This window comes from Chenopodium album, chromosome 8 (assembly GCF_948465745.1).
Source record: "Chenopodium album chromosome 8, dcCheAlbu1.1, whole genome shotgun sequence".
In the NCBI taxonomy this organism is placed as follows: domain Eukaryota; kingdom Viridiplantae; phylum Streptophyta; class Magnoliopsida; order Caryophyllales; family Amaranthaceae; genus Chenopodium; species Chenopodium album.
Window position 1 is genome coordinate 61,551,612 of NC_137841.1, and position 9,677 is coordinate 61,561,288.

Consider the following 9,677-nt stretch of genomic DNA (forward strand, 5'->3'; position numbering starts at 1 on the left):
TACGAAGTAACATATAAGACAAATTATTGCACTTATTCTTATATGGAGGGATTAAACAACTTTTATGCATCTTGAATGGGTATATAAATGTGTGATACCATATTAATATCATCGTGGTAACTAGAGTCCAAAAAACATCTTAAGTTTTATATGCAACACTAACTAGGGCTGCAAACGATCCGAGCCGAGTCGAGTTTTTACTTGTTCGAGCTAAGCTTGATAAAGATTTCAAGTGTTCGGACATGCTCGAGCTTGAACAAGCTTCATAATTTTGTGTTCGAGCTTTGTTCATTAAGGTTTTGCCTTGTTCGAGCTCGGCTTGAGCTTTTTCGTTTGTGATTCGAGCTCGAGCTTGAACAAGCTCTAATGTGAACGGGCTCGAACGTGAACGAGCTCAATTAAGCTAATATTAATCAACTTCGAAAAATTATAAGTATACTTCAATCAGAAAAGTCGTTTGATGATATTCATCATAACAACAAGATAGGCAGTAATAAGTATTTGATATTATAAATGAGAAATTTGAGCAAATATACTATTCATTTTCTTAACAATAATACTCCATATATTTTAATTTTATATGATACTCCGTATTATTAACATGGCTAATTTGATTATATACGATAATTGATTATAATTGATTTGGTTCTATATTAAAATTGTATTATTTTAAGAATAAATAAAACAGTGAAATTAATTGTTTCGATCTTGAACGAGTTATAAATGAGCATATGAACGATCATATGTACGAGTTTTTAACGAGCTATGAACGAGTATTTGTGAACATTAACAAGCCGAGCACGAAGGTGTTCGAGTTGGGCTCGTTTACTTAACGAGCCTCATATTTTTGTTCAGGCTCATTCAATACTTAATAAACAAGTTTTGACCGAGCTTGTTCGCGAGTTGTTCACAAACGTATCAGCTCACTTACAGCCCTAACACTAACTGATGTGTTTAACCATTAAATTCATTTCTAAATATGTAATGTAAAAAATGCATGACAATACAAGTATTTAACCTTTTTATTTTTATTTTTTTAATGTTTATATTCTAATACTTTATGAAGCTCTATTCCACACATGTTGAGAAAGCGATATGGAGTATGAGATAGTAAATGAAGAAATCCAATAAACCATTTTTACAAGTGTCAATTTGCCTTCCTAATTTCTTTCTCAAAATTCATGGTCAAGACTTAAGTTGCAAGTAATATAAAATGAATTAAGTGTCAACATTTAAGATACTTTCTTTGACCTCGATAAAATCACATTTCTATTTTGTTTATCCGAAAGTTATATATCCTACTTAACCTGAATTTAACAGGTACAAATTTTTCTTTAATTTAAATAATGTTCAATTTGACAAATCTTGATTACATAATTTAGTAAAGCTCCTAACCCTTCCACAATTCTTTCCCCTAAAAATAATAACAAAACAACTTCTACTAACAAAGGTTTATGTCTTTCTTTAAAAACATGTGCTTATTTCAAAAGTCGTGAACTCTTAATCACTAGAACGTCCTAATTATATAATACAGAGTTAAACGTTAGCCAATTAGCTTCATAAAAAACAATCACCACCCTTTCTATGTCCACCCAAACGACCACTTTCACAAAGTAGTAATCAACCTTAATAGTGTGAGAGGGAGCATCATACTAAGCAGGTGTTCTATGCGTAGGAATAGGGAAAAGATTACTCGAGTCATGACATAAGATATTTATTGTTGGAAGTTATTGCTATATGAAGAGAACTGATTGACAGTACCAATGAAGTCTAGGAGATTTGCTTTAATTTCTTTGGTGGAAATGTGTAATGTTCCTCAATTTATAAGTTTTGTTCTTATTTAAATAGACAAAAATATATTTTGATGGATGTTTCACCTATCAAATGGGAATAGGATTCCTTAATTCTTAATTATGTTTCTTAATTTTTTCGCCTTCCAAAACTCTCCCTTTCTCTACCTCGATCTCTGACAGGGTAAAGTCGTATCCCCTAATCAAAAATAATTACCTAAATCACTAACTAAAGTAGATAGGGAAGTAGGGTCGATCTCCACAGGGAAACAAGTCTTTTTACTCCTAATTAAATATTATAATCTAAATTATTTAAGTAACCAATATTTATGAATGAATAAGAAACTAAACTAAAAAGAGTAAGAATAGGGAGAAAATAATATATAAAGGGATCTAGGGCATAGGTTCACCAATAAATAATACTCCGGGATAAAATAGGGTAATCAATCATTGACATTGCATAAATAACATGATTAACAGGCTCTCGCAATTTATTAACCAACATAGATCTAATAGGCTCTCGCAATTTACTAGATCTAAGTTCTTATTGAAAATAGCCTTTAATATCAAATTAACATCTGCTCGATTCATCAATTTAATATTGCTATACTTTTACAAGCCGCAATTGTAAAACATTAAAAAAATCCAATAAGAAATCATCATGCAATACCAACAATCAATAATAGTCAATCATCAATGCATCAATTAACCAAATTGTAAAGGGCTCTCGCTACTTATTACAATCACACAATTAATTTATCGGTATTAAATCTCATCTCTCGATTCTTGACTTAACCATTTATAAATTAACTCGCCTATTGAAACTAGACCTAAACATTAATTCTCATCTCTCGATTCTTGAATCAATATTGTCAAACTCATGCATAAAAGATAGGCCTAATCTAGTCACAGAGCATTAAATCAATCAATAGGAAATTAATCTAGCATTGATAATCATCAACAATAATTTACCCCTTCATATTATTTATTAGATCCCCAAGAACCCTAGAAATTAAACTACTCACACATTATTAAATATAAACTAAACAGAGGAATAAAATAAATCATGATCAAAGGAATAAAATAAATAACTAAGATTAAGGGAAGAGAAATCGTTACCAAAATAAATCTGAAATTAATCAAAGAAATAATAACAAAGGTTTAGAGAGAAAGTTTAGAGAGAAAAGTCTAAGTAGAGAGAGAAAGTCTAAGAGAAAGGATTAAGAGAAAAAGAAGAGGTCCTCAAATCGTATTACGGAGGAGTATTTATACTCCGTACAAAAATCCTAAACTAAAACAAATTAAAACGACGCTAATCGTCCCCTAAATATACACGCGCCCGATCGGGCGAGGCACCGCCCGATCGGGCGCGCCTATCTCTAATAGCTAATCTCGCGCCCGGCCGGGCGCGTCACCGGGCGCGCCTCCGGGCGCCAGCCTTTTTGGCCGGGCGGATCATTTGGGCCACTATTAGGACTTCGATTGGGCTCCAATTCTTCGGGCCAATCTGGGTTTCCTCTTTGGGTCTTGAATACTCGGTCCAAATGCCCCGGTATCACCTCTACCGAGCCCTTAATCACCGGTTCGATGACTCTAACCGGCCCTGGGCTATAAAATCTGGTCGTGCTTTTCCAATGCTCGTGATTGCTCCTAAATATCTCGGGAAAATACTCCAAAAGCATAAATCCCTGCAAAAGTCAACCAAACCTACGAAAACACTAGAAAACACCAATTAGTAATAAAAGTGGCTCTAAAGAGCCAAAAACACTACTAATTATGACCAAGGGACGGGGGTAAAATACTATATAAAATGGATACATCAATCTCTGTCTCTTTTCACTTTGCTCTTCTTTTTTATGTTTCATAACTTGTAGGTATTTCATAACTTGTACTCCCTCCGTTCCTTTATTAAATGCCTATTTTTCATTTTGCACGGTAATCAAGAAAAATAAAGATTTCTTAAAACTAATAATTAGGAGTATAAATATGCATGTGGAGTTAGAGAAAGATAGAGAGAAAGAAAAAGTGGTTGGGAATTAGGAGAGTAAAAGTATTGGGAATTGATGTTAAAGTATAAAAAAGAAAAAGAAAAAAGGTGATAAATCATCAAAAAGAGAATAATATTGTAAAAAAGTACAACCTATAAATAGAAACATGCACTTAATTTTGATGACCCAAAAAAGAAATACAGACATGTGATAAAAGGACGGAGGGATTATTAAAGAATGAAAGAACACAATTTTAGAAAATCTATGTCATTCGTAACTTGGGATTACTTTTTTCTTAATGTGGTTGTACAAGTTATATCTTTGCATATCTTATATGTACATGATGTACATAGTAATTGTTATTAGTTTGTTGTCCTTGCTCCAACAAGTTAAGCTTTTTACATGAAAATTTCATTCTTTTACTGTAACAATTTGTATTTATGTGTGTAATGTCTAGCATTTCGTTAAATTACTTTTTGAGGATAAGCTTCATTTATATAGTATTATTTTGAAAGTGAATACGAACACACTCTTCTGATCTCTAACCGTAGAAGTCACTTTGGTTGGTTTATTAGATGGATTTTAGCTCAGGTGCTCTTTAAGAACTCTGTTGTAGATTCTAGAACTATAACTCTATGACTGCAATTCCCATTTTGCACTCATAATGCTTTTGTTGTATTAGTTAATGGTGTGTTGGCTTTGAAAATGCATGATATCTTATGCAAACCTTTGCATTTAACTACAGTAAAGAAATCAGTTAATAAAATGTTATGTTTTTTCTTCCTTTAATAGATTTAAGCATTCAATTACGACATAATTTTTCTTATCAACAAAACAATTATGCAAGTAAAGTAAAAGGAAGGAATTTGAAAGAGAGGCCAGGATACACGACAATTTTTAATCATTTTTCCTTTAACCATGTTTATCCCTAAAGTCGAGCTACCTATACGAGTTATCTATTACAAACCTATTTTCATGTCCTTGCTTAACATACTTTCTACACCAGACTATATTATGGTTGATTCATCTTTTGGAATAAATGTGTTATGTATACATAAATAATAACTATGCTAGAGAAGACTGTGCCATCGCCAAAATTGCTTATGAGTATAATAGTCTTTTTCATGTTTTTTTTTTCTCATAATTTCATTAATTAATATGTTTCATTCGCTAATTTAATACGTTTATACCGTCTTCGATTTTAAACAATTTGTTATTGAAAGTAAACATTTTTGTTATAAAGCTGAAAACAATTTAAAGTTGTGTTTTTTGCCTTTTGTTGGACCGAGAAATAAGATAAAAAGATGGAGAGGGTACATCATATCATGAGATTGAGATATATATGTTTTCTCATACCTGTGAAACTCTATGGAGGTAGAAATTTGCAAACCACGAGTGAGTATTCGTTGAAAAGAAAAGAGCATTTTCTTGCATTTCATGTACTTTTAGAATAGCATATTTAGCTAACTAGCTAGGTCAGATTTCAACTTAGTCTACTGGTAAGTCCCTTAAGGCTTTGTTTGGTTCAATATTAGTAAAGGAAAGAAAGGGAAAGAAACAGAATGGAAAAAAAGGGAAGAGAAGGGAAAGGAAAGGAATGAAAGAAATTGTATCATCCAATGTTTGGTTTTATATTAATAGAATAAGGAAATTGAGAGGAATCTATTGTTAGGTATGACATTAATAAAGGGAGGAAAGGGAAGGAAAAACTAATTTTAAATTTAATAGATTTAAATTCTTTCTTTCCTCTCAAATTCCTTCAATTTTGGAAAGAAATAAAAGGGAAGATTTTATAAAGGAAATTTTCCTTCTATTCTCCATCAATTCCTATCAAATCCAATTTTTTAAAACCAAACATAAGAATTCATATTTTAGCTTTCTTTACTTTTCCTCCCTAAATACCTCCCAACCAAAAAGGGCCTAAAGTTCTTTCGTAAAATAATTCAAGAACAACCTATTTATGATTTTATGTTAGTTAAAAATTAATCGTATAGTAATTGTTTAGCATATATAACTTATAATAATCATAAACTAATTAATTAATACATAATAAATCTACAACAACATCATTTTACTAAATAAAATTTGCACAATTGGGGGGTGTGCGCGTTGCGCGCACACACACAACTAGATACCCAAAAAAAAAAAAAAGTTTTATGGTCTGGACTAGAAAAATCCGGCTAAAACTCAAACCGGACCAAAAACCAGACAGGACCATTTTATAGGACCGAAACCAGACTTGAATATTCTGGTCCGGTTTCTAGTCCGGGCAGTTTATGTACACTCCTAACCAGAGACCGTCACACAAGTTGTGGTGAAATGCTTTGTTTGTGCAAAGCTACTGCATGCTACTGAAAGCCATAAGCAAGACATACATATATTTCAGGGTACATCCTTTCAAGAAGCGCAATTTGAGTTATCTTCCATAAAAATTTGCAGTTACAACATACATCGAATAAACAACAAATTGTGGTTCAGGACAAAATGTGAAAAGAAACAAATTTATATAAATTATTACAATACAAATTTTGACTAAATTAGATGAAACTCCCTAATGATGAGAAATATAAGACACTAGTGGAAAGATCTCTTCTTATGTGTGTAGAAAGAACAACAAATCAACAACAAATAAAAATAATTGCCAAAACAATCCCCTACAGCAGTCCTTTTCTTATTCAATCTTCCTTCCTTTTTGCACTTCAAACTCAGAAGATAACAATTTAGAGAACCTACGTTGTGGTAACAGCCGAATTCACTGTGATGTCTTGATCCTGATGTAATTATCCTATCGGCTCTCACCATTACCGACAGCTATCTCAGTATGAATCATTGGTGTGCTCTTGAATTTCCCAGGGACTGAATGCCTCCGAGGACCTGGAGAGGCAAGGAAAGACAACCTCTTCTTGGCAGACCCCCCAACCACAGATATCGACTTTGAATCGGGTGGGGTACCATTACTTTCAATTATCCACAAGGGACTTGGAAGCTGTCTTGGCCTTAGCGGATTTTGTTGGTGCCATGTAGCTCGGAACTGCAGGAGAGCTTGCAAGGCTCTCATCATCCCTCACTGATGAGCCAGAAATGCTATGCCTCCTGTATTGTTCTGAATGGATGCTCATCACGCTCTTCGTGTCGTCTTCTGGGGCCCATCCATTTGCCCTTGGGCTCTCGGGTCTTGGTTTTCTGGATCCTGGGCCTGAAGATGGGGCACGCCCAGTGGTTGAAGGAGACTGGCGGCTAGGAGGCCGGCTTGACCTTTGACCAGTTAGGGAAGGCTTGTCGACACTAAGGTCTCGAAAGCATATACTCGGTTTATTTCACCTGCAACAGAGAGTGTACGGAAGCTCTTCACAGAGCCTTAGTCAGTTTCCTTATCCAATGTTGTACTTCTTGCCTCCTATGGTCGGGCAACCATCCACTGTTCCAACCAACTCCAGCCCCATTGAGGATTGTTTGGGTCCATGAATGTTGGGTTTGAATTTTTGTTGTTTTTCTTCAGTTGCTGCCAAAAGTAGAAAATCCAATTGAGTCAATTAAACCAAAACAATTTAGTAGACTTCTAAACATGTAGAACAAAAGAATTAGGAGTTTTAGGAGGACTATGTTTCTATCTAAATCAAAATGCATTCAAATCCACCAAGACTAAATTCATACATCTTACATGACATGCCTAGACATCAATGCTTTTCCATTTTTTTTCTCCCAAAAAATAAAACAAGACAAAATTTAACATCCAAACAATTGAAACATAATCTTGAATACATTATAATACCTGATGAGTGAATGCGTAAGCTAATGCTCTTTCTCTTCGCATAGTAGCCTCCTGCTTGCTCTGTATACTGGCTTCAAGCTGCTCTTTAGACTGAGTGCTATCATCCCATATTTCATCCATCTGAAATGAGATATAAGTTAGTTGACTTCCAAGCCTCATCAAAAAAAATTTACTTGTCTGACTTTCATGTAACTTCATAAATTCTTTCCTTGAAGGACACAACTCTTGCTAATGTAAAATACATGTCAAACTCGTCGTAAAGAATTTGGAACATTTTTATGACCTCAACCATACTTATTATTTTTTTAGTGTGGAGAAGTTTGAACTTCAAACTTCATTTATTTTTGTGCATGAAATTTGAATCCTTAAGGTGCACAGATTTCCTGTTATCTTACTCCGTAGTAAATTAATAATATAAACAGACTTACTCGCAATTTCTCAAGCTCTTTCTCATGCTTCTGCTGCAGTTGCCGTTGAAGAGCCTGGTTCTCCTCAGACGTCCTCATCCTCCTTGCACGAATTTGGTATTGCACATGGGCAAGCGTCTGCATGCACCTTAGGGTTGTTGCATGCTTGCATCTTGTCTCTTCACAGACTGCCCTTCGATCAATGATTTAAGCCTCACCAACCCTCTTAAAGCCTGTAGTGCTCTCCTTGCCTGGTCACAAGCTCTTTTGATCAGATAAGACTAAATACTGAATATCAACACATGCATTTGATGCACATAATTTCCACATTTAGTTTCACCAAATTAAAATGTGAAATGCCCCATTCTACACATTGCTCGAAACAAATAATATGATAGGAAGAGCATATTTTCTTCGAAATAAATTCTCAATCACACAAAGCAGTAAACTTGGTGAATCACACAAATAATAACAATCATATCACTTACTCTTCATGCATCTATTGGAAACAATATTTCCAGGTTAATTCAACAAACCTTCCAAGCTAAAATCCTACATTACTAACACATCCTTACTTTTGTAAGGTGATCTCAATTATAATCCATCATGAAGTTAAAACATATGACGAAGTCTCAATAGTATCCTAGATGCACACCACAATCACTGAAAGCATCCACTTTTAATAAACACATGTTCGCGCCATAAACAGATGAAACCCATAAATGATACATCTTCCAATAATTTGGTAAAGTTGAAACATAGAGGCAGGCCAGGGCTAAAAGATTAAACACCATAAAGATAACAAGGGCAGAATATGAGATGCACAAGAAAATAAGTTATACCAGATATCCTCGGAAGGCAGTTTGAATTTAATAGCGGCAATTTCCTCTTTTGATTTTCCCACAAAGTGGGGTATATTAGTTAAACGAACAACCTCAGCAGCAGCTTGGGCTGCTGCAACAGTTCCTCTTCAGCAACAGCTGTGGCAACTACAACTGAATAAGCATGCTTGTTCTGATCATTACCATCGTCGATTTCATTTGATTTAGTCTCAACAGTTGAAGGCAAAGGAGGAGGGGGAGGTTGTTGAGTCACTTAAGGTTTTGAGTGATGACAAACAGCTGACTAGCTGGTTCTTGTTGGTTTTATATCATATCAACTGACATTTTGAACAGGAACAACTATCCCAAGTACTTGAGGCAATATGAAGTCCTTTTGAATCAAAGCATTCAAGAAATATGTATCAGAATGTTCTATCAAGGAAGGCCGTCAAGACTTGAAGATTATGAAGTCTCTCAGATTAGGATAGTTGATCTTTGTAGTCTTTATAATGTTAAGTGTGCATGGATGTTTGTACGTGAGCTATCTGTATCCCTTACTTAGAATATTTAGTGTTGTAGAGATCAGGAAAAGTTGACCTGATCTCTAGGACACTAACAGGTTAGGAAACAGCTGCTTCGTAGCTTGTTTCATGAACCTGGACATTAGTTCAGTAAATATTTTCTGGAATATATATTTCCTATCCTTAGAGAATATTTACTAAACTAATTGATTCAGTTTATGCAGAGTTGGAGATGAATTATTTCGCATATAACTTAGAATATATTATTCTACCCATTTATGGAAAGTAGAATAATATCTTAGAATATCTCTTATTTACAAAATAAAAGATATTCTATTTACCTAAGTTATGATCTGAAAAGATCACGAAAGAATTCAT

General features: G+C 34.2%; 1 pseudogene across 1 annotated transcript; it reads right to left on the reverse strand.

The window, feature by feature from the left end:
* Positions 1 to 6,198: 6,198 nt before the first annotated feature.
* LOC145643123 (protein IQ-DOMAIN 2-like) lies at positions 6,199 to 8,997 on the reverse strand (annotated as a pseudogene). The gene is made up of 4 exons (XR_014115742.1): positions 8,983 to 8,997; positions 7,979 to 8,208; positions 7,551 to 7,670; positions 6,199 to 7,280 (listed from the first exon to the last, which is right to left on the reverse strand). The product of XR_014115742.1 is annotated as a protein IQ-DOMAIN 2-like (transcript).
* Positions 8,998 to 9,677: the final 680 nt, after the last annotated feature.